The 25727-nt window shown below is 45.0% G+C and overlaps 3 non-coding genes across 3 annotated transcripts; all 3 read right to left on the bottom strand.

Moving 5' to 3' along the window:
* Positions 1-8691: 8691 nt before the first annotated feature.
* On the bottom strand, positions 8692-8780 carry trnar-ucg (transfer RNA arginine (anticodon UCG)). The gene is given in 2 exon segments: positions 8692-8727; positions 8744-8780. It is a non-coding gene; the product is annotated as a tRNA-Arg (tRNA).
* Positions 8781-18932: 10152 nt separating this feature from the next.
* Positions 18933-19004, bottom strand: trnag-ucc (transfer RNA glycine (anticodon UCC)). The gene has a single exon. It is a non-coding gene; the product is annotated as a tRNA-Gly (tRNA).
* Positions 19005-20857: 1853 nt separating this feature from the next.
* On the bottom strand, positions 20858-20939 carry trnas-gcu (transfer RNA serine (anticodon GCU)). Its single transcript has one exon. It is a non-coding gene; the product is annotated as a tRNA-Ser (tRNA).
* Positions 20940-25727: the final 4788 nt, after the last annotated feature.

The raw sequence follows: 25727 nt of genomic DNA, 5'->3' as shown, positions 1-25727 counted from the left end.
CTTGTCCACTACAATGCAAAATGAAAAGTGAATGGAGAGATGGTTTTGCACACAGAGGGAGAGAGAATAATGTGAAAGTCTCGTTACTGATCCTGTCACTGTGACTGGGCCTGGGCGGCACGGTAGCACAGTAGTTAGCACTGCTGCTTCACAGCTCCAGGGACCCGGGTTCGATTCCCGGCTTGGGTCATTGTCTGTGTGGAGTTTGCACATTCTCCTCGTGTCTGCGTGGGTTTCCTCCGGGTGCTCCGGTTTCCTCCCACAGTCCAGAGATGTGCGAGTTAGGTTGATTGGCCAGGTTAAAAATTGCCCCTTAGAGTCCTGAGATGCGTAGGTTAGTGGCATTAGGGGTTAAAATATGTGGCGGTAGGGCCTGGGTGGGATTGTGGTCGGTGCAGACTCGATGGGCCGAATGGCCTCCTTCTGCACTGTAGGGTTTCTGTGATTTCTGTGACTCCGGATCAGACATCAACCTTAACTCTTTTATATTTAATATAAGCCCACACTTCCCTTCCTCCCCTCGACTAGTACACACTCACTCTCTGCCCTGAAGGACAGTCCAAGGGATTTTCCTCAGAGCAGACCCCACCACACCCACAATCTAAGAGCAGAGGGAGACATAAAAGATCTGACATTAATAGAGAACCAGTCTCATAGGTAAATTCCTTGAATGTTCAGTCACTGAACATGTTTACCAGTAGGAGAGTCAAATTGAGCCCTTGAAGCCCTTGAAGTCAGAACGGGCGGGCTCAGCGACAGAAACACAATCAGCAAGAAAAGAGTTTTCATCATCTTCAGTGGAGTTCCTCAGAAAGCTGGAACAGAAATCTTCTGTACCTAATCTCGGGGAGTTTGCAGTTTTTATAGTCACACACATGGGGAGTGACTCTGCTGTCTGAATGTATTAGAGGACAAAACGCGTATCCCTTCCTGCCACATCCTCATTTCTACAAATGTAGCCTTTAAGCAAGAATTCTCCGTGCTATTAACACCTGCAAGCTGGCCAGCAGTTTTACATGGCTGGTAATCCAGCTGGTCTGCCTCTCTTAAAGGCGAGCTAGACTTATTGTCTGGAAGCTGTTACTGATTTGCAGAGATTGTGAAATGGAGGAACACAGGAGAGTGAGAGAGAGAGAGAGCTCCTGGCGTCGTGGATGCTGCAGTTCAGGGCTCGGCGGGAGGGGAGAGTTCACAACTCTGCGGATATGCTGGGGTGGGAGGCACTAAAATAGCACCATCAGAAGGCAGTTAGGGATGTCTAATTCATAGGAACCCTATAGTACAGAAAGAGGCCATTCAGCCCATCGAGTCTGCACCGACCACAATCCCACCCAGGCCCTATCCCCATATAGTTTACCCGCTAATCCATGCATCCCAGGTCACTAAGGGGCAATTTTAGCATAGCCAATCAACCTAACCCGCACATCTTTGGACTGGGAGGAAACCAGAGCACCCGGAGGAAACCACGCAGACACGAGGAGAATGTGCAAACTCCACACAGACAGTGACCCAAGCCGGGGATCGAACCCAGGTCCCTGGAGATGTAAAGCAGCAGTGCTAACCACTGTGCTACCATGCCGCCCTTGTGGTCTAAGCAGAGGTTTCTAAGTATTCATCATAATTTCCCTGTTTTTGTACCCGATGATCCCCTTTGTGAAGCCCCAAAAGCCCAATTGTTTTGCTGTTAACCCCCTCAATACATTCTGCCACCTTGAAAGACCATTGTACAGAAATCCGCTACGTCCCAAAGACCCTGAACACTCTTCTGAACTGACTTCCTCTCCTCTACATTCTTTCCATAATGCATCACCTCACATTCCTCTGTATTAAATATTTAGTGCAGACTTTTAAATGATTCCTTTCCCATTTACTCCTGCACAGCATTTCAATTATTGACTGGACTGTATTTCTTGAGTGAAATAGATTTTTCCTGAAGTCTATACATCTTCATTTAAATAATTCTCAATGTTGTTCTCTCTCTTTGTTTGTTAATATTATTTTCCAGTTCATCTTTCCAAGTTGGATTCCCAGCACCTAACAAGAAGTTTTTTCAATACATGACATTGTGCTTTCCCTGACTTCACTCTTTTTCAATCATTATAATCAATGGGTTTGCTTGTGAGTAATAATGCCTCGATTTTCAGTGAAACTTTAATGTTGTTCTCTGCTCTCCTCACTGGAAGCAGCTGGAGGCAGCCCTGAATTCTCTTTTAACCTTCAGAGGTTCTGGGGGAGAAATGCGGCTTGAACACAGGGTAAATCCCCAATTCCAGTTTTCAACTTCCCTTCCCTCTCCCTCACTCATTCCTTGCTTTGAAATCTCTACGGATTATCATACTGTGAATTTCACTCATTCCCTAGCTTTGTTGAAACAGTTTCCTCGAACGTCATTCTAATATTTGTTATCCTGCAGGACGTTTTTGTTCGTGTTATGTAACCAGGATGTGCTTTACCCTTCCCTGAGGCAATAGTGTGCTGTATGGGAAAAGCTCCACACATCTGAAGCAATTCCCTGCCAACCATTAAAATGTTTTTGATGAATTTGGAAAATTGATCATTTAATTCAGTTACAGAGATATGCAGTCAAAAATAAAGTTATAAAAAGCAAACTTTATAAGATACACCGGACAGAATACTTCACAGGTGTAAGGACATTCAAACACATCTGAAATGGGAACAGGAATAGGCCGTGAAGCCTCCGGAACCTGCGCTGATACTTAATATGATAATGACTGGTCTTCTATCTGAAGTCAACCTTCCAGATACACCCCTTATCCCTTTATCCTCTTGGTATCCAAACATCTATCATATTGTCTCCTAAATATACCCAATGCCTGAGCGTCTACAATCATCTGGGATAGGAAACGCCAAAGAGTCACAGTCATTTCAACAATAAATTTTCCTTGATCTTTGTTACTAATGACTGATCCTTAATATAAGAATGAGTCCTGTGGTTCTACATTCCCCATGCAGCACATATCCATAAGTGAGTGGCTATATCTCCCACATAGGATGGAATAGAGTTAGTTCTGGAGATCGGAAGGCAGAACTGCAGAAAAACATTGGAATGAAAAGCAAAGGTTCCTCTCGATTTCATCCCTATCTTGTTGTACTTGAAGCCATGGATGGAGCCTGGAACATTCAGGCAGCTCATTTCAAACAGGAAATGGAGAAGCTGGATTCATCAGAAAGCAATGTGTTAGACTGCAGGCTGGGTTCAAGTGGAAAGGTTTGTTTTCACACTGACCTGAAACAACATCAATTTTATTTTTTAGGGTAGACATGGGTAGAGAGGGGAAAGAAACAGATTGAAAGGAAACAGACATTGTGAAGACAGGATTACGGAGAGTGGAGAAGAAAGACAATGGGACAAAGAGAAAGGAAGAGAAATTCTTAATGAGAGAAGAGAGAATGAATGAGCGGGATGAGGTAGAGAAAATTAAGAGGGAAAGAGGAGGTAGCAGGGGATGCAGAAGCCAAAAGATGGAGAATGCAGAAGCAAGAAGGGAAAATGAGAATTGAATGAAAAGCAAGGGTCAGAGAATAGAAAGTGGGATGACTCGAGAATAAGCAGAGGGGGAGAAATGCTGGAAGGCTGAAAGGAAATGAACTAGGAGTGGCACAATCAGAAAGAGAGATAGAGCAGAGACAGAGATGAGGGGCTTCACCTTAACTTGAGGAAAATGTTTCCTTTAGGATTCATTCAGCTGAAGAATTAGTTTCTTTTTCTCTATCGAATTTCATCCTATATTCAGCTTATCATTACCAAAGATTGTCTCTTCATCTGCGAATGTTTAGAGGCGACAATACTCTTCGACACAATCGGTCCTCATAGAACCATAGAAAATTACAGCTCAGAAACAGGCCTTTTGGCCCTTCTTGTCTGTGCCGAACCATTTTATGCCTAGTCCCACTGACCTGCACTTGGACCATATCCCTCCACACCCCTCTCATCCATGAACCCGTCCAAGTTTTTCTTAAATGTTAAAAGTGACCCCGCATTTACCACTTTATCTGGCAGCTCATTCCACATTCCCACCACTCTCTGCGTGAAGAAGCCCCCCCTAATATTCCCTTTAAACTTTTCTCCTTTCACCCTTAACCCATGCCCTCTGGTTTTTTACTCCCCTAGCCTCAGCGGAAAAAGCCTGCTTGCATTCACTCTATCTATACCCATCAAAATGCCCTTCTCTGGCCCATTTTATCGAAATGAAATTTTTCAAAATCTTTCACTAATGTAAAGCCCAGAATCAGGCCACCCCTCAGCCTTGTTATTACAAGAAAAGAAAGATGCAAACAGTCAAAACTTTACCAGGCCTTTCCTTTGTTCTTAATGATTCTTCTTTTTATGGGCTGTGGATTTCATCTGCAGGACCAACATTTGTTGCCCTTCCCGAATTGCCCTTCAACTGAGAGTGGCTTGCTCGCCCATTTCAGAGGGCAGGTAAGAGTCACCCACATTGCTCTGTGTCTGGAGACACATGTGCCCAGACGAGGGAAGGAGGGCAGACTGACTTATCTAAAGTGCACTGGCGAACCAAATGAGGTTTTATAACAGTCGACGGTGGTTTCAAGGCGGCCATTACTGAGGCCAGTTTTTCAATTCCAGATTGATCAAATCAGTGAATTTAAATTTGACCAGCTGCCACGGTGGGATTCACTCCGTGTCCGCAAAAATTAGTGCGGGCCTCTGGATTACCAGCGCAGTGACATTGCCTTTCATCCCTGTAAACAAAAACAGTTCATTCAGTTCATTATTAAACCTCTTCCTGAGGAGAATAGAGTCCCCATCCCACAGAATTCTATTAAACCTATTGCTGCAAAGCCTGTTGCTCCATTCGGGAGCATCAATAATTTATTAAGATTACACAGATGAGATTGATTTCTTAGGAGCTCAATAAATTAATGATATGAGAAAATTGTATGAACCAAACAACAAGGAAATACTTCCTGAAAAGGCGCCCTGCAATGTTTGCAAGAAAATGCATAACTTACAGCTGATGAGTAACATGGTGGTTTTCCGGATCTTTTCAGTATAAAGTGATCGCCACAGGACTCTAACGTACAATCTTCTGATATCATCATCATGATCACCGAAGTCAGACGCCTTGTCCATTCGGCCACGCGATCAGCACATGCATTAATGCAGCGGGCGTTAGCGCCATGTGAATAACTACCATGGTTATATTCATTGTCAGTTCTATTTTTGGATGTTCCGCTGATTTCCAGATAGAACATAGAACATAGAAAGCCACAGCACAAACAGGCCCTTCGGCCCACAAGTTGCGCCGATCACATCCCCACCTCTAGGCCTATCTATAGCCCTCAATCCCATTAAATCCCATGTACTCATCCAGAAGTCTCTTAAAAGACCCCAACGAGTTTGCCTCCACCACCACCGACGTCAGCCGATTCCACTCACCCACCACCCTCTGAGTGAAAAACTTACCCCTGACATCCCCCCTGTACCTACCCCCCAGCACCTTAAACCTGTGTCCTCTCGTAGCAACCATTTCAGCCCTTGGAAATAGCCTCTGAGAGTCCACCCTATCCAGACCCCTCAACATCTTGTAAACCTCTATCAGGTCACCTCTCATCCTTCGTCTCTCCAGGGAGAAGAGACCAAGCTCCCTCAACCTATCCTCATAAGGCATGCCCCCCAATCCAGGCAACATCCTTGTAAATCTCCTCTGCACCCTTTCAATGGCTTCAACATCTTTCCTGTAATGAGGTGACCAGAACTGCGCGCAGTACTCCAAGTGGGGTCTAACCAGGGTCCTATAAAGCTGCAGCATTATCTCCCGACTCCTAAACTCAATCCCTCGATTAATGAAGGCTAGTACGCCATACGCCTTCTTGACCGCATCCTCCACCTGCGAGGCCGATTTAAGAGTCCTATGGACCCGGACCCCAAGGTCCTTCTGATCCTCTACACTGCTAAGAATGGTACCCTTCATTTTATACTGCTGCTCCATCCCATTGGATCTGCCAAAATGGATCACCACACACTTATCCGGGTTGAAGTCCATCTGCCACTTCTCCGCCCAGTCTTGCATTCTATCTATGTCTCGCTGCAACTTCTGACATCCCTCCAAACTATCCACAACACCACCTACCTTGGTGTCGTCAGCAAACTTACCAACCCATCCCTCCACTTCCTCATCCAGGTCATTTATGAAAATGACAAACAGCAAGGGTCCCAGAACAGATCCCTGGGGCACTCCACTGGTCACTGACCTCCATGCAGAGAAAGACCCCTCCACAGCCACTCTCTGCCTTCTGCAGGCAAGCCAGTTCTGGATCCACAAGGCAACAGCCCCTTGGATCCCATGCCCTCTCACTTTCTCAAGAAGTCTTGCATGGGGGACCTTATCGAACGCTTTGCTGAAGTCCATATAGACCACATCCACCGCTCTTCCTTCGTCAATGTGCTTGGTCACATTTTCAAAGAACTCAACCAGGCTCGTAAGGCACGACCTGCCCCTGACAAAGCCGTGCTGACTACTTTTGATCATACTAAACTTCTCTAGATGATCATAAATCCTGTCTCTCAGGATCCTCTCCATCAACTTACCAACCACTGAGGTTAGACTCACCGGTCGGTAATTTCCCGGGCTGTCCCTGTTCCCTTTCTTGAATATAGGGACCACATCCGCAATCCTCCAATCCTCCGGAACCTCTCCCGTCTCCATCGACGATGCAAAGATCATCGCCAAAGGCTCCGCAATCTCCTCCCTCGCCTCCCACAGTAACCTGGGGTACATCCCATCCGGTCCCGGCGACTTACCAACCTTGATGCCATTCAATAGTTCCAACACATCCTCTTTCTTTATGTCCACATGCTCGATCCTTTCTGTCCTCCGCAATCCAGCAGTACAACCACCCAGATCCCTTTCCACCGTGAATACCGAGGTAAAGTATTCATTAAGCAGCTCCGCCATTTCTAACGGTTCCGCACAAACTTTTCCCCCTTCACCTTTTAAGGGTCCTATGCCTTCACATCTCATCCTTTTACTCTTGACATATTTGTAGAAAGCCTTGGGATTCTCCTTAATCTTACCCGCCAAGGTCTTCTCATGACCCCTTCTCGCTCTCCTAATTTCCTTCTTAAGCTCCTTCCTACATCGCGTATACTCCTCTAAATCCTTAACACCTCCTAGCTCTCTGAACCTGCTGTACGCCTCTCTTTTCTTATTCACCAGGTTCATCACAACCTTCGTGCACCACGGTTCCCGTACCCTACCAACACCCCCCTGTCTCATCGGAACGTTGTCATGCAGAGCTCCAGACAAACATTCCTTGAAAATCCTCCACTTTCCTTCGGTACTTTTCCCCAAGAATGCCTCCTTCCAATTTACCCGTCTAATTTCCTCCCTGATGACACTGTATTTCCCTTTACTCCAGAGAAACACTTTCCTAGCCTGCCTGACCCTATCTCTTTCCAATGCTATCGTGAAGGAGATAGAATTATGATCGCTATCCCCAAGATGCTAACCCACCGAGAGATCCTCCACCTGTCCAGGTTCATTAGCCAGCACCAGATCAAGAACAGCCTCTCCTCTAGTAGGCTTATCCACATACTGTGTCAGGAAACTCTCCTGGACACACTGAACAAACTCCTCAGATACCAGAAACTTGAAGGGAAAACTCCAGCTTCTCTCACCTGCGGAAAACTAAAGTCCACTTCTAACATTCTTGGGTGCTGTCTGTGTGGAGTTTGAAATCAAAAGAGAAAATGCTGGAAAATCTCAGCAGGCCTGGCAGCATCTGTAAGGAGAGAAGGAGCTGACGTTTCGAATCCAGATGACACTTTGCATGGAGTTTGCACGTTCTCCCTGTTTCTGCCTGGGTTTCCTTCAGGTGTTCCGGTTTCCTCCCAGTTTCAACAACGTGCAGATGAGGTGGATTGGCCAGACTATATTGACCCTTAGTGTCAGGGGGATTAGCAGGGTAATTACGTTGTGGTTACAGGGTTGGGGAGGGATATTCTGTGAGAGAGCCGGCGCAGAATCAGTGGGCAGAATGGCCTCCTACCGCACTGTAGGGATCCTCTGCCTCCTACACAGCCTGCCTTAAACATTCAACACCTATTCCCGAATCTCCATGCTTGCAGTTAATAGAACCATAGAAAACCATAGAAAATTACAGCTCAGAAACAGGCCTTTTGGACCTTCTTGTCTGTGCCGAACCATTTTATGCCTAGTCCCACTGACCTGCACTTGGACCATATCCCTCCACACCCCTCTCATCCATGAACCCGTCCAAGTTTTTCTTAAATGTTAAAAGTGACCCCGCATATACCACTTTATCCGGCAGCTCATTCCACACTCCCACCACTCTCTGCGTGAAGAAGGCCCCCCTAATATTCCCTTTAAACTTTTCTCCTTTCACCCTTAACCCATGCCCTCTGGTTTTTTTCTCCCCTCGCCTCAGCGGAAAAAGCCTGCTTGCATTCACTCTATCTATACCCATCAAAATCTTATACAGCTCTATCAAATCTCCCCTCAATCTTAGAACCATAGAACCATAGAAAATTACAGCTCAGAAACAGGCCTTTTGGCCCTTCTTGTCTGTGCCGAACCATTTTATGCCTTGTCCCACTGACCTGCACTTGGACCATATCCCTCCACACCCCTCTCATCCATGAACCCGTCCAAGTTTTTCTTAAAATAGAACCATAGAAAAATAAAGCGACCGCGACAGGACTCGAACCTGCAATCTTCTGATATCATCATCATAACCACCGAAGTCAGACGCCTTATCCATTAGGCCACGCGGCCAACACGCTCCAAGGAATAAAGTCCCAACCTATTCAATCTCTCTCTGTAACTCAGCTTCTCAAGTCCCGGCAACATCCTTGTGAACCTTCTCTGCACTCTTTCAATCTTATTTACATCCTTCCTGTAACTAGGTGACCAAAACTGTACACAATACTCCAAATTCGGCCTCACCAATGCCTTATATAACCTTACCATAACACTCCAACTTTTATACTCGATACTCCGATTTATAAAGGCCAATGTACCAAAGGCACTCTTTCCGACCCTATCCACATGTGACGTCACTTTTAGGGAATTCTGTACCTGTATTCCCAGATCCCTCTGTTCAACTGCACTCTTCAGAGTCCTACCATTTACCCTGTACGTTCTTCTTTGGTTTGTCCTTCCAAAGTGCAATATCTCAGAATTGTCTGCGTTAAATTCCATTTGCCATTTCTCAGTCCATTTTTCTAGTTGGTCCAAATCCCTCTGCAAGCTTTGAAAACCTTCCTCACTGTCCACTACACCTCCAATCTTTGTATCATCAGCAAACTTGCTGATCGAATTGACCACATTGTCATCCAGATCATTGATATAGATGACAAACAACAATGGACCCAACACCGATCCCTGTGGCACACCACTAGTCACAGGCCTCCACTCAGAGAAGCAATCCTCCACAACCACTCTCTGGCTTCTTTCATTGAGCCACTGTCTTATCCAATTTACTACCTCCCCATGTATACCTAGCGACTGAACCTTCCTAACTAACCTCCCATGAGGGACCTTGTCAAAGGCCTTGCTGAAATCCAGGTAGACAACATCCACCGCCTTCCCTTCATCCACTTTCCTGGTAACCTCCTCGAAAAACTCTAATAGATTGGTCAAACATGACCTACCACGCACAAAGCCATGTTGACTCTCCCTAATAAGTCCCTGTGTGTCCAAATATTTGTAGATCCTATCCCGTATCACACCTTCGAATAACTTGCCCACCACCGACGTCAAACTTACTGGCCGATAATTTCCCGGATTTCTTTTGGAAGCTTTTTTAAACAACGGAACAACATGAGCCACCCTCCAATCATCCGGCACCTCCCCTGTGAATACTGACATTTTAAATATGTCTGCCAGGGCCCCTGCAAGGTCAACACTAGCTTCCCTCAAGGTCCGTGGGAATACCCTGTCCGGTCCTGGGGATTTATCCACTCTGATTTGCCTCAAGACAGCGAGCACCTCCTCCCCTTTAATCTGTAAAGGTTCCATGGCCTCCCTACCAGTTTGCCCTATTTCCGTAGACTCCATGCCCGTTTCCTCAGTAAATACGGATGCAAAAAAACCATTTAGTATCTCCCCCATCTCTTTTGGTTCCATACACAGTCTACCACTCTGGTCTTCAAGAGGACCAATTTTATCCCTCACTATCCTTTTGCTCCTAACATACCTATAGAAGCTCTTTGGATTTTCCTTCACTCTGTCTGCCAAAGCAACCTCATGTCTTCTTTTAGCCCTCCTGATTTCCCTCTTAAGTAGCTTCTTGCACTTTTTATACTCCTCGAGCATCTGATCTGTTCCTTGCTGCCTGTACATTTCATACAACTCTCTCTTCCTCTTAATCAGTGTTACAATCTCCCTCGAGAACCAAGGTTCCTTATTCCTATTTACTTTGCCTTTAATCCTGACAGGAACATACAAACTCTGCACTCTCAAAATTTCTCCTTTGAAGGCCTCCCACGTTCCATTTACATCCTTACCAGAGAACAGCCTGTGCCAATCCACACTTCCCAGATCCCTTCTCATTTCATCCAATTTGGCCTTTTTCCAGTTCAGAACTTCAACCCGAGGACCAGATCTATCCTTATCCACGATCAGGTTGAAACTAATGGCATTATGATCACTGGATCCAAAGTGTTCCCTCACACTCACATCCATCACCTGCCCTAATTCATTTCCCAATAGGAGATCCAATATCGCATCCTCTCTAGTTGGCCTCTATATACTGATGTAATAAATTCTCCTGAACACATTTTACAAACTCTACCCCGTCTAAACCTTTAACATTATGCGAGTCCCAATCTATATGTGGAAAATTAAAATCCCCTACTATCACAACTTTGTGTTTCTTGCAGTTGTCAGCTATCTCTCCGCTGATTTGCTCCTCCAATTCTCGCTGACTATTGGGTGGTCTATAATACAAGCCCATTAATGTGGTCATACCTTTCCTGTTTCTCAGCTCCACCCATAGGGCCTCTGTAGACAAGCTCCCTAATCTATCCTGCCTGAGTACCGCTGTAACATTTTCCCTGACCAACAATGCCACCCCCGCCCCCCCACCTTTTATCCCTCTGCCTCTATCCCACCTGAAACATTGGAACCCTCCTCTGCCTCTATCCCGCCTGAAACATTGGAACCCTAGGGGTTAATGTCGTAACTTCCCCTATGTACCTTAGTTCAATATGTTTTTTACATGTCTCTTACACCACTCAATCTCATGTGCTGCAAAGAGAATACACTCCAAATTATCCAACGAAACCTTGTAGCTAAAATCTCTCATCACTGGATCCAAACCAGTAAATCTCCTTTTCTCCCTCCGAAGGACCCTCACACAATTTCTAAAGTGTGGTTACCAGGTCTCGTTGTGATTCTAAAACAGCCGCAGTTGATCCGAGCTTTATAAAGATTGAGCATAGCTTCCCTGCTTTTATATTCAGTGTCCTCATCGATGAAGCCGAAGATCCAATCCACTTCCCGAACAACTCTCCCAAGATCTCCTCTCACGTTCAAAGATCTCTCTGAACCTCAGGTCCCTCTGATCCTGCAATCCTGTGTAGAACTGGACCATTCAGAGTGGCAGGGTGGCACAATGATTGACACAGTGGTTAGCATATTGCCTCACATAATTAGTCCCGGGTTCCATTCCAGTTCACTGTCTGCTTTGAATTTGCATTTTCTCCCCATGTTGCATGTGTTTCCTCCCTGGATTCCCACACACAGTCCAAATATGTGCGGGTTAGGCTGATTGACCATGGATTGAATGCATAGTGTCAGTGGGATGAGACGGGTAAATGTGTGGGGTTATTTGAATAGGGCCTGGATGGGATTGTAGTCAGTACAGACTCCTTCTGTACTGCAGGAGTTCTATGTTCTGTTGCCTCTTTCCATCCCTTCTATCAGAATGCAGCACTGTTCCTGACTGAGATGAATAATGTGTTAATGAATAATGCTCAGAATGCAGCTTCTGTTTCTCCAAACCGGAATTTACAAGGATTTTTGGTACTGATACATTATCTAGCCGAGCAGACTCTGTCTCTGTCTATCCCTCCACCCCCTCTCATCAACTCTATATGAAGGCTGAACATTGTTTAGCGTCTAAATGTACATAATGTGTATCTTCATCTGATCAAATAGAATTCAGCTTGTGAACAAGATCATCATTTCAACCAGTTCCGGGGTAACCCAGGCACAGCTCTGATTGGCTGCAACCCCCTGAATCTGGGGAACTGACACGTTGAACATCGCCGGCCTCAGAGGCTTTAACAGTTACTGAGCTGGGAAACTCCAACTAATCCCCGATAATCCACAGCACAGAGCGAGACAGGAAAGCCTGCCCTGGGAGCTGTCAATCTGAGACACAGTTTGACTTGTCAATGTGCAAATGTGAATATTGTGTCAGAGAGAGTGTGCTAAAGGGGCGGCTGGGTTAGACTAATGTTACTGTGTTTGTGTGTCCGCCCTCAGCGCCGCATTTCGCCGTCCTTCTTGTGTCAAATCGCAAGATTTCCTGGCATAGGATCGCGCTGTTCCCTTGCTCAGGTCTGAAGGGAAAATTTAATGGAAAATATTCGTCGACTGCAAGATTTCAGTTGGCAAACGGAGAATAAGTCAGCGCTGGACTGAGAGAGCGCGATCAATGCAGCAAAGAGACTGGTTGAAATGGAAATTGCTGCCCGGAATTCGGATGGAACTTTCTCAACAGGAAATATTCGGATTTCGGTCACAGAAATGATCAGTCAAAGAATGTGAAGTGTCAAGTTTTAATTGTAATGGGATAGATTGTGAGGAGAGACAAACACAGAGAGGCTGGAGAAGCGGAGAGCTGACAGCAGCTTGTCTCTGCTCCGTCCGCTCTCTGTCTTTAAATTGCTCTGTACCGCCACCACTGGTTTCATTTCGGATCCAGTTCAGGCTCTCACACACATTTTCCACACACTCTCGGATGTCATTGTTTAAAAAGGGCTGCAGGGAAAAGCCTAGGAATTGCAGGCCAGTGAGCCTCACATCTGTGGTGGGTAAGATGTTGGAAGGTATTTTGAGAGAAAGGATCTACAGGCATTTAGTGACGCAACGACTGATTAGGGACAGTCAGCATGGCTTTGTGAGTGGAAAATCATGTCCCACAAATTTGATTGAGTTTTTTGAAGGGGTAACAAAGGACAGTGAACTTGATGTTGCCTACATGAACTTTAGCAAGGCCTTGACAAGGTACCACATGATCGGTTGTTGCATCGGGTTCAATCTCACAGAATCCAGGGTCGCTAAATGGATACGAAATTGGCTCGATGACAGAAACCAGAGGGTGCTTGTAAAGAGCTGTTTTCAAACTGGAGACCTGTGGCCAGCGGTGTGCCTCTGCAATCGATGCTGGGTCCGCTGTTATTTGTTATTTATATTAATGATTTGGATGAGAATAGAGGAGGCACGGTTAGTCAGTTTGCAGATTACACCAAGATTGGTGGCATAGTGGAGAGTGAAGAAGGTTATCTCGGATTGCAACGGGATCTTGATCAATTGGGCCAGTGGGCTGACGAATGGTATATAGAGTTTAATTTAGATAAATGCGAAATGATGCATTTTGATAGAATGAACCAGGACAAGGCTTCCTCAGTTAATGGTAGGGCGTTGGGGAGAGTTACAGAACAAAGGGATCTCGGGGTACAGGTTCATATCTCCTTGAAACTGGAGTCACAGGTGGACAGATTGGTGAAGACGGCATTCAGCATGCTTGGTATCTTTGTCAGAACATGGAATACAAGCGTTGGGATGCCTTGTTGAAGTTGTACAAGACCTTGGTAAACCTACACTTGGAATACTGTGTACAGTTCTCGTTACCCTATTATAGAAAATATATCATTAATCTCGAAAGAGTGCAGAAGAATTTTACTAGCATCCTTGTAAATTTTACTAGCATCTTTACTAGCATCTAAGACTATTTCCTCGGGTGGATGGAGCTATTACAAGGGGGCATAACTATAGGGTTCGTGGTGGGAGATATAGGAAGGATATCAGAGGTAGGTTCTTTGCGCAGAGAGTGGTTGGGGTGTGGAATGGACTGCCTGCAGTGATAGTGGAGTCAGACACTTTAGGAACGTTTAAGCGGTTATTGGATACGCACAAGGAGCACACCAGGATGATAGGGAGTGGGATAGCTTGATCTTGGTTTCAGATAAAGCTTGGCACAACATCGTGGGCCGAAGGGCCTGTTCTGTGCTGTACTGTCCTATGTTCTATCTAACGGGACTTGATGGTTTGAATTATAAGGAAAGGCTGAATAGATTGGGACTTTTTTCTCTGGAGCGTAGAAGGCTGAGGTATGATCTTATAGGGGTCTGTAAAGTAATGAGGGGCATAGATTAGCTAGATAGTCAATACATTTTCCCAAAGCTCGGGGAGCCTAAAACTAGAGGGCATAGGTTTAAGTTGAGAGAGGAGAGATACCAAAGGGTCCAGAGGGGCATTTTTTTTCATACAGAGGTTGGTGACTGTCTGGAATAAGCTGCCAGAGGTAGTAGTAGAGGCGGGTATAATTTTGTCTTTTAAAAAGCGTTTAGACAGTTACAGGGGCAATATGGACATAGAGGGATATGGGCCAAATGCGGGCAATTGGGACTATCTTAGGTGTTTTAAAGAAAAGGGCGGCATGGACAAGTTGGACCGAAGGGCCTGTTTCCCTGCTGTAAACCTCTATGACTCTATGACCCTGTCATCTTGTCGGCTTGGTGCATATTGTACCAGAAATATATCATGTGCGTAAACAAGACAACAACTGGTTTCTGAACGAGCTGTCCAGCTCGGTTCAATCTGTCAGAAATTATTGGACGTCTTTTAAAGCAACATCGGTTTATTTGCAATATTCTCTAATCTCTGAATATATACCATCAATTTGTCGCTTGTGTATGGAATCCTGGGAAAAGCGAGCACTTAATCCAGACATCTTGAAGTCAATTCTAACATGGAATTTCCACTGATGTCTTATTATTCTCAGGAATCCTCTTTCACTAACGTTCCAATATGACTATTCCTCCCTATTTTTCACGTGCTCCTTCCATTCCCAAACTGTTATCATCAGGAATACCGAACGCCCAGCTTGTTGCAATATGTTTGAATGAACACGATGTCATTTCATCTTAGCAGCATTTTGAAATTCTCATTCATTCAATGTATTCTGGTGAAATGCATTTCTTATGCCATTACGTAAGAATCTTACTCTGACATGAGACCTTGTTTTGCTCTTATGCTGCTCTGTTTCTTTCCTCTCACGTCATGATTTTTCTCATGAAAGTTACAGCACAGAAGCCATTCGGCCCATCTTGCAGATGCCAGCTGAGAACACCCTGGCGCCCATTCCAATACCAACTTCCTGGACCCGGCCCATAGCACAGATCCAGATCTTCATCGAAAAAAACCCATGAAAATCACGATTTATTCTCGTGTGCTGCCCTGGAGAAGTCAATTAAACATTTCAAATGGCTAGCACTGCGGGCAGGTTTCCAACCTGCGCGCGGAATCCCCACTCTGTTTCCAGTCCAACACCTTAACTGCTCGGCCACCGCAGCGGTTTATCTGAACGAATGATGGAACCACTTCAGAAACGTTCATAGTAACTTCATCAGGCATCTAGATTATGCAGAGCACAGTGTGTGAGCTGAAACCTGTTCGCCTCCCTCTTTTTGGTGTCTTTATCTTTGATTGAGAATTCATTTATTAGTTCAGAGACATTTCGTCTATTTCAATATTTTTTTTTCAGTATAAAGAAATTGAAGCCGAATTTAACATCCGAAAAAAAATCACATTAAGTCCATTTTAATTCACAACCGGCAAACATTGCTTTCGAACTGTTTGTGCCCACATGCTTTGAAACGCAAGAAGCCGTGGATAAGGTGACAAATGATGAATACAATGGGTGGGAATTGAACCCGGGTCAACTGCTTGGAAAGCAGCAATGCTCACCACTATACCACCATCCCGACCAACTGCACCCGCTCCAAATAGATTCACAAAATTTCTGAACAAACAAGCGCAACTGAGCTATGACAATCTCTGAAAGCAATATATTACCATCTCTTCAAGAATCAATTTGCTGTAACTAATTCAATATGAACCGTTTCAATGTCAGCCCTACGCATGGCCAGTTCTCAAACAGGCATTGACTGGTGAGAAGTTTTAATGTTATCAGAGAACAGTCATCAATATTCTCAGGAAAGTGAAACTGCCATCCCGAACTTCATAGAGTACGAACAGTACAGAAGGAGGCCATTCGGCCCATCGATCCTGTGCCAACAAAATGCAGGCCCTATCCCAGTAACCCCACGTATTTAACATGCTAATGCTCCTGATACTAAGGGCAATATAACTTGACCATTCCACCTAACCCGGCGCTAATTTTCATGGCGGAACGGCCGATTCTGGAAAGACAAAATCTGCCACTAGTGCCGCAAATGAAACCAAGTCTGCTTTGGAGCTTCTGAAACCACATGTTTTCATAGTGGCAACTCCTACCCAAAGCTGCTGTCCTAATTTGAATCGGTTGTCAGCTCGAGTTTCTCATTTGGATGAAGAATACGGAATGGTGCTGGACTATTCACCCTTCAAACCTGTGGAACTCTGTGTCTTACCTTCACTTGGTCCCTGATCCTCAAAATAAGTGATCAGTTCACCCTCAATCAGTCAAGTCGGAGACAGAGTTTCAAATGTCATAACAATAAAGATGGAATGCAAATCGATTTGTGCAGAGATATTAAACATTGACGTCGCTGGTCAGGATGGCCGAGCGGTCTCAGGTCACAATCTCTGCTGGAGGTGACAGTTCAAATCTCACTCCTGACCTTAATTTTTCATTCGCGAGGCACCATCCAAACCCAAGAAATCTCTCACCTGGCAGCACAAGGGCAGCAGACGCAGAGAAACAACGACCCGCTCTAAGTTGCACTCCGAAACCCGCATCATCTTGACTTGGAAACATATTGCTGTTCCAATGGGTCACAATCCTGGAAATTCCTCCCGAACAGCAGTGCATGTGCTGACACCACATGGACTGCAGTGGCTACAGAATGAATTCATCGCCAATTACTCAAAGATAATTAATTTGGATAATATGTGCTTCCCGGGTCAGCGACACACATATCCCGTTTAAATGAAGTATTTTAAATAAATCACCTCGCGCCACAGAATGGCCTGCAGAGGAGAAAACTGTGTGTATGAATCACACCCTGAACACGGCTACTTTTATAGCAAATGTGGGTCTGAAAACAGTAAATGGAACCAGCTCAAGATAAACCGCTTAACGTTTAGCGGAAGAGTTTCACTGAGTGATGTGGGCAATTCCCTCTGATGTGTTCAATGTCAGGGGAAGGCAGATTTGAAAGGTTTACGGGGAAATCGGTGCAGTCTCAATGGGCCGCTGTAGGATTCAATTATTTTTCTTTCATGAATCTATCCGAGATCCCATAGCATCTGTGGAGAGAGAAACGGTCGTTCCCGTGAAATGTCTGCATTCGGAATGTGAACTGTCTCTATTTTCACAGTTACGTTCCAGATCTGGGCGTATCTCTTTTTTCACAAATACTCCTGAACACATTTTACAAACTCTACCCCGTCTAAACCTTTAACAGTATGCGAGTCCCAATCTATATGTGGAAAATTAAAATCCTCTACTATCACAACTTTGTGTTTCTTGCAGTTGTCAGCTATCTCTCCGCTGATTTGCTCCTCCAATTCTCGCTGACTATTGGGTGGTCTATAATATAACCCCATTAACGTGGTCATACCTTTCCTGTTTCTCAGCTCCACCCATAGGGCCTCTGTAGACAAGCTCCCTAATCTATCCTGCCTGAGTACCGCTGTAACATTTTCCCTGACCAACAATGCCACCCCCCCCCCCCCCCGCCTTTTATCCCTCTGCCTCTATCCCGCCTGAAACATTGGAACCCTCGAACATTGAGCTGCCAGTCCTGCCCTTCCTGTAGCCAAGTTTCACTAATGGCTATAATGTCATATTTCCATGTGTCTACCCACGCCTTCAGCTTATCTGCCTTACCCACAATACTCCTGGCATTGAAATAGACACACCTCAAAAGATTATTTCCACCACACTCAACCCCTCCATTTGTGATTTTGCTTGAACTAACCTGTCTTTTTACCCCTGCTCCACTATCTGCTCTGGCACTCTGGTTCCCATCCCCCTGCAAATCTAGTTTAAACGCTCCCCAATAACACTAGCAAATCTCCCTGCAAGTATATTGGTCCCCTTGTAGTTTAGGTGTAACCCGTCTCTCTTGTACAGGTCCCACCTGCCCCAGAAGATGTCCCAATGATCCAAGAATTGGAAACCCTGCCCCTGCACCAGTTCCTCAGACAAGTTACAGCACAGAAGCCATTCGGCCCATATTGTCGATGCCAGCAGAGTGCCCGGTCTTTATAGAAAGAGCCCACAGTAAATTACAATTCAATATTACGGGCTGCCCTGGAGAAGCGAATTACACATTTCCAATCTCGCTCATTGCGCAGAGTTTGAACCTTCGCGAGGAAACGATGGTTTTGAGTGCAACGCCTTAACCACTCGGCCTTCGCAGCTGCTTATCTCTCAAAATGATGTAATCACCTCAGCAATGTTCACGTTAACTTCATCAAGCATCAGGATTGTGCAGTGAACAGTGTGTGAGCTGACATGTGTTCCTCTATTTTTACTTGGTGTCCTTATGTTTGACTGAGAATTCATTTATTAGATTATTCTTCTATTTCAATATTGTTTTCAGGATAAAAAAATTGAAACCGAATTCTCCGTCCGAAATAAATAAAATTAGAACGGGAAGCGTATTTCTCGGCAATTGCCGCGTTCGAGTTTTATTTGGTCCACATGCCTTGAAACACAAAATAAAGTCATAACTACATTACCAATGCGATGGCTGGGAATCGAACCCGGGTCAACTGCTTGGAAGGCAGCTATGCTCACCACTATACCACCATCGCTCGCTATGTCTGACTGATGGTTATTTACATTTGTTATAATTACGGAACTGCCTTAGTTGCCGATTTCCTCAGACACCTGGTGGTCCTGACGCACATTTTGTAAACTGAAATTGTTCACTCTTGTTTTTTGGACAGTTTAAGCCTACATTTTAACATTGTACCTGCCTGAGAACTCATTGAATAATTTTGAGGCCTGTTCTTTCAGTTAAAAAAAGTCTCCAATCAAAGCAAATTTAGATTCCAAGTCGAATGCCTGAACCACCCTTCAATCGGAGCTGTTTATTGGCCAGTCGATGCAACGACCTCAGTAACGTTCATATTGACTTCATCGGGATTATTGCGATCACAGTCAGGGAGGTCAACTGTGTTCGGTTCCCTTTACTTTATATCTTTGTCTCTGACTGAGAACTCATTCATTAGCACAGAGACTTCTTCCTCTGTTTCAATATTTTTTTTCTGCAGAGAGAATTTGAAGCGGAATTTTCCGTCCGAATAAATAATATTTAAAAGGGACGTCCATTTTGTTTCATTTCCAGCAAATGCTGCGTTTGAACTGTTTTTGACCACATGATTTGAAACGCAAGAGGCCGTGAATAAGGACCTAAGTACATAACCAGTGCTACGGCCGGGAACCGAATCCGGGCCAACTGCGTGGAAAGCAGCCATGCTCACCACTACACCACCATCGCTTGCTCTGTTAAAGTGATTGTTATTTTCATTAGTTATAATTACGGAAGTACTTTCGTTGCTCACGAAGGTGTGTCCACAACACAATTTGTAAACTGATCTTGGCTGTCGCGTTTTTCTGCACAGTTTAACCCCCCTTTTCACTGTTGTTTCTGACTGAGAACTCATTGAATAGCTTTGAGGCCTATTCTTTCATTGCAACGAAGTTTACACAGGAAGCAAATTGAAGAAATATTTCCATGAACAACTCATGAATAATGAGAATCGTTAGTGAATTTCATTTGAGGTGTCCTGTTCTGTACTGTTCTGACCTGCGATAGCGAATTAAATAGGTCACCAATGTGATGGCCAGGACCCTTGATCAAATGCTCACACAGTCACCACCATCGCCCACTTGACTCTTGGAGCTGCTGCTGCCCACAGAGGTGGCCAAGCAAGAGGCACAGGTGTTGACAAACTGCACCCGCTCCAAGTAGATTAACAAAATTACAGAACAAAAAAAGGAACTATGACAGTCTCTCTGAAAGCATTACACCACCTCTTAAAGAATCAATTTGCTGTAACTAATTCAATATGAACCTATTCAATGTCAGCCCTATTCCTTGCCAGTCCTCAAACAGGCATTGACTGGTTAGAAGTTTATATCTTATGCGAGAATAGTTGGGCATATTCTCAGAGAAGCGAAACTGTCGCCCCGAACTTCATAGAATCCCTACAGTCCAGAAGGAGGTCATTCGGCTGATCGAGCCTGCGCCATCAGCAATCCCATGCAGGCCCGTAACCCCACATATTTAACATGTTAATGCTCGTGACAGGAACGGGCAATTGAACAAGACCATTACACCAAACCCGGCACTAATTTTCATGGCGGAACGTCCGATTCTGGAAAGACAAAATCCGCAACTGGTGCCTCAAATGAAGCTAGAGTCTGTTTTGGAGCTTCTGAAACCACATGTTCTCCTGTTGGCAAACTCCTGCTCAAAGCTTGAATCAATTGCCAGCTGGAGTTTCTCATTTGGATGAGCAATATGGAATGGTGTTGGATTATTCACCCCAAATACCTGCAGAACTCGGTCGAAACTTCACGTTTGTTCGGAAAACTCAAAATAAGTCATCAGTTCACCCTCAATCTCTGGGTCAATACGAAGACGGAGAAAATGCATCTACGACGAAGATGGGATTCGAACCCACGCGTGCAGAGCACAATGGATTAGCAGTCCATCGCCTTAACCACTCGGCCACCTCGTCATGCATTTACATTGCCCCAAAACAGCTCTTGTGCTCTTAAGACCCGTAACAAGAAGACATTTCTCCCGCAGGACAATGCTGTGTTCCTGCTCTCTCATTAATCTCGGTTCGTTGTTACTCTTTCATTCGATGTAAATCCATAGGAAGTAAAGAGGGAGACAGTTAATTTCTCAGGCCCCTCCAGGTCAGAGGGTTCCGTGTTTAATTCACATCAGGCTCCTGGAGGATTTCTGCAGTTGGTCTTTGGAATCTGCATCCGGGGAAAGTTGATTGTTTGCAAATGTTCGCGAAATGATACATTTCAAAATTATGATGAAATGATATTTTAGGGACACCTCCGGTTTCCACGAGCAGGTCATATTTTTGCTATTTGTAAATTTAAAGCAACGTCCACGGTCCGAGATGATTCAGCGAACATCTCAGGGGAGAGCGAACTGACTTCTGGTGATTAACATCTCAGGCGGGGAGCAAGGCTGAGAAGGCAGGGCCTGTATCAATAATCTCAACCGATACGGGAACTGATCGGGGGCCGTTGGCTGAATCTGCTATCCAGCCAACTGAACAAAAACTGGGACAAATGCGCTGTGCCACCCACAGTAACACAAATCAACATGACGAAGCAAATTTGCTGCCGAGAAAATACAGAGTTGCTATTGGACAGCAGCCGAATATGCCTTTTTGATACGAAAGAAAACACGATAGCAAAGGGTGGTTTCGATCCATCCACCTCTGGGTTACGGGCCGCTTCCTCTGCGACACTCTGCTCCGAAACGTAATCGCTTCCTGCCTATTACTGTTGCGCGGCAGTCCGACAACTATTGATTTAAAACAAAACCCTCCGTGGTGGGACGCACACCCTGGCTGGAGAATAACACATCACATCACCTCGAGTGTAACAGATAGAGAAAGACACACAGAAAAGCAGTAAGAGACTATCAGGATACACGCACAATGACAGACAGAAAAGGTGCCGAGCAAACCAGCAAGATACTGAGATGGAAAACATGAGTATTTATGAAAAGCTGTTTTCTGTTACACAAAGCTAGGCCCTGTTTTGAAATGTGTTTCCTGCTGTGTAACTGTGTTCTGTGCTTTGTAACTATTCTCTCTGTTGTGGAACTGTGACTCTGGCGTTGACAGATCTTCCTTGTGGTTTTGTCAAATTATTCCCTGTTGTGTCAATGTGTTCCCTGTTGTGTAAATGTGTTCCCTGTTGTGTAAATATGATCCATCTTGTGCAGAAGTTTTCTCGGTTCTGTAAAGGCGTGTCCTGTTGTGTGACATGTTCTCTGTTGTTCTGTGATGTTGTCTCTGGAAAACAATCGACGGAAATTTCAAGGCCGCCATTTCTGAAGCTTGCATTCAATTCCAGCTTTATTTGGGCCGAATGGCCAACTCCTGTTTCTGTTTTCTATCCATGTTTCTATGTATTAAATCCGTGAATTTGAATTTCACCAGCTGCCGTGGTGGGATTTACTCCGTGTCCCCAAATATTAGTCCGGACCTCTGGATTGCCAGCCCAGTGACATAACCTTTCATCCCTGTAAACAAAAACAGTTCATTCAGCTCATTATTAAACCTCTTCCTGAGGACATTAGAATTCCCTCCACAGAATTCCCATTGGCCGATTGATAACAAAGCATTTTGTTCGAGTTGGGAACATCAATCATTTATCCAGATCAAACAGATATTGTGGAATTGTTCGGATCAAAAATTCTAAGATAAGTGAGAATTAAATGGACAAAGTTACAAGGAAAGTAATTCTGAGACAGCTCCCTGCAATTTCTGAAAGAAATAGTGGATTTCAGTTAACAGGTTCGGTTTTGAGGAGGTTCCATCAGATTTCTGTACAAAGTGACTGGGTTGGAAACTGTAATCTTCAGATAGCATCACAAAAGGCACCGTTCGGCTCCGGTTACGGGCCTGAAAGTGAGTGATTTTTGTGGAGTATGTGGAATATTTCTTGTTCCAATCCTGTTCAGCCACCGCCAACGCCTCCACCCCCATCCGCCGCCCCACCCCCGCCACCCGCTCTTCCCACCCCCCAACTCTTTTTCCGTTACATCGATGACTGTATCGGTGCTGCTTCCTGCTCTCATCTGCGTCTGGAAAAAATTGCTATTTTGCTTCCATTTTCTACCCTCGCATTTTCGCATGGTCCAAATGCGACACTTCCCTACCCTTCCCTGACCTGTCTGCCTCCAATTCTAGATAGACTGACCACCAGTAATTAAAGCCCCACCGACTCACACGCCGAGTACAGATCCTCATACCCCGCTCCCTGTAAGGACGCCATCCACATTCCCCTAGTTTGTTCACCTCAGTCGGAACTGTTCCCCTGATGCCTCTTTCCAAATCGGCGCTCCTGACATGGACTCCAACTTCCTGAAAGCAAGGTGCCTCCACCCCGACCCTCAGTGTTTGGTTGGGCGCTCAACCGTGCCCTATTCATATCCCGCACCTCTAAGCTCACCCCTTTCACCTCGCAGAGCCACGATCGGCTCCCAAAATACAGAAATCAAACAGACATTGTTATCGTCTTCTTTTCCATCTGTTCACTCAATATTTCGCCGATATCTTCACAAAATCCAATAGGAATGGCGATCAGTTTTCCAGTCAGTGATCAGCCCTCTGGAGGTGATTAAAGAAAATGAACAGTTTCATCCACTCTCGAACCCCTGGGGGCTCGAACCCGCGCGGTGAACCACATTAGATTTTAAATCAAACGCCTGAACAATTCGGTCATCGCAACTATAACCAACATCTAACGAACCAGTTTATGAACAGCTGATTTCTTCAAAGTTTACCTTTGATTGTCTCGCCAGACAATGACGAGGAATCCAACACACTATCCGTTTCGCCACAGAGCCACACCTGGTGCACTTATTCCCCATCCCCATATGGGAATGTCTGACGTATCGAACAGACAGTTCAAAAGTTCAGCAATTGGACAATGACTATATTTCAAAAATCCTTTATTATCAGTGAAATGATTTGGGACGTCCTTTGGTTCTGAAAAGAGCTACAGAAATTCCAGTCGAACTCCGAAACGACACAGACAGCTTAGTGGAATGGGAGGACATGTGGCGGATGAAGAATTAAGTGATTCATTTTGGTGGGAAGAACGCAAAGAGGCAATACAAAATAAAGGATATAATTCCAAAAGGGGAAACAGGAACAGCGGGAAATATATGGACCTGTGTACAAATCATTGAAGGTGGCAGGGCAGTTTGTAACAGCCGTATATTATCCCCGGATTTAAAAACAACATCAGGATTTTGATACAAATTTTCTGCAAAGAAAATCCAGATGTACTATTAGATCGCACATTAGATATTTCAAGCATTGCCTGTCGCCTGAGGTGTGGTAACCCTTGGGCTAAATCGCCACCTGTAAGCTCTTCCTTTTGAGGGGGAAAGCAGCCTCTGGTCATTTGCAACTACGGCGACTTTACCTTTATATCTGTGTCATATTATTTGATTTTATTTGATTTGATTTATTCTTGTCACATGCATTAGTACACAGTGAGAAGTATTGTTTCTTACATGCTACGCAGACAAAGCATACCATACATAGCAAAGGAAAGGAGAGAGCGCACAATGTAGAGTTACAGTCACAGCAACATGTAGAGAAAGATCAAATTAATACGAGATAGGTCCAATCAAAATTCTGATGGTAACAAGGAAGAAGCTGTTCTTTACTTGGTTCGTGCCTGCCCTCAGATTTTTGTATCCAGTTCTCGACAGAAGCCGGTGGGAGATAGTCTGTCCACGGTATGTGGCTGCTTGATGAAACTGGCTGCTTTTCCAAGGCAACGCGACGTGTCAATGGATGGCAGGCTGGTTTGCGTGATGTACTGGCTTTGTTTAGGACACTTTGTAGATTTTTTGCGGTCCTGGACAGAGCTGGAGCCGCACCAAGCTGTGATGCAACCAGAAGGAATGCTTTTTCTGGTGCATCTGTCTGTATTCAGAATGTGTTTTGCATTATCTGCTGCTCAATGAAGATTGGGATCTTTCTGATTCTATCAGTTAAACTGCGTGTAGAAGTGACTTGCTCTGACTGTCAGCTTCCGGAACTGAAACATGGTTTCTCAATTAATTCTGTCTCTGACAACCTTTGGTACTGCAACTGAGTTTCTGTATCCCCTCATTATGACTCATCGACTTATTTTGTTTATTCATTCCTGGGATGTGGGTGTCGCTGGCTGGGCCCGCATTATTGCCCATCCTAAATTGCCCTTGAACTGAGCGGATTGATAGGTCACCTCAGAGGGCAGCTTAGAGTCACAAAAGTTGCTGTGTGTCGTGGGCCCCATTTAGGTCCAAACCAGTTAAAATATTCATTCCTTAAAGGACATTAGTGAAGCAGTTGTCTTCCTTTTGACAATCGATTCATGGTCGTCAGACTTTTAATCCCAGATGTTCTTAATTGATGAAATTTCACCATTTGCCTTGGTGGTGGTGGTGGTGGTCTGTGTGTGTGTGTGTGTGTGTGTGTGTACGTGAGAGAGAGAAATTCTCACATAATCAGTCCGTTTGTGAGTGTGGATTAACCTTTTATATTCCCTCACAAACACTGTGATCCCCTTGCTTTTGTGAATTCCCAAGAAGCATTTGTACTACTGAGGCCCTGGTGGTCGGGTGGAGGGTGGGGTGAGGTTTGAAGGCAATGCCGCAGGGTGCTGAGTATGGAAGCAGCCGATTTTAAAGCTTGTGTGTTGGAAAGTGAAGAGTGAACTTGTCCGTGTGAAGATCACAGAAAAGGTATGTCTGGACCTGCGCCCTC

The sequence above is a fragment of the Mustelus asterias genome, unplaced genomic scaffold, assembly GCF_964213995.1.
Source record: "Mustelus asterias unplaced genomic scaffold, sMusAst1.hap1.1 HAP1_SCAFFOLD_311, whole genome shotgun sequence".
Lineage (NCBI taxonomy): Eukaryota > Metazoa > Chordata > Chondrichthyes > Carcharhiniformes > Triakidae > Mustelus > Mustelus asterias.
The sequence above is the reverse complement of the archived record's forward strand: the minus strand, read 5'-3'. Positions and strand labels throughout refer to the sequence as shown.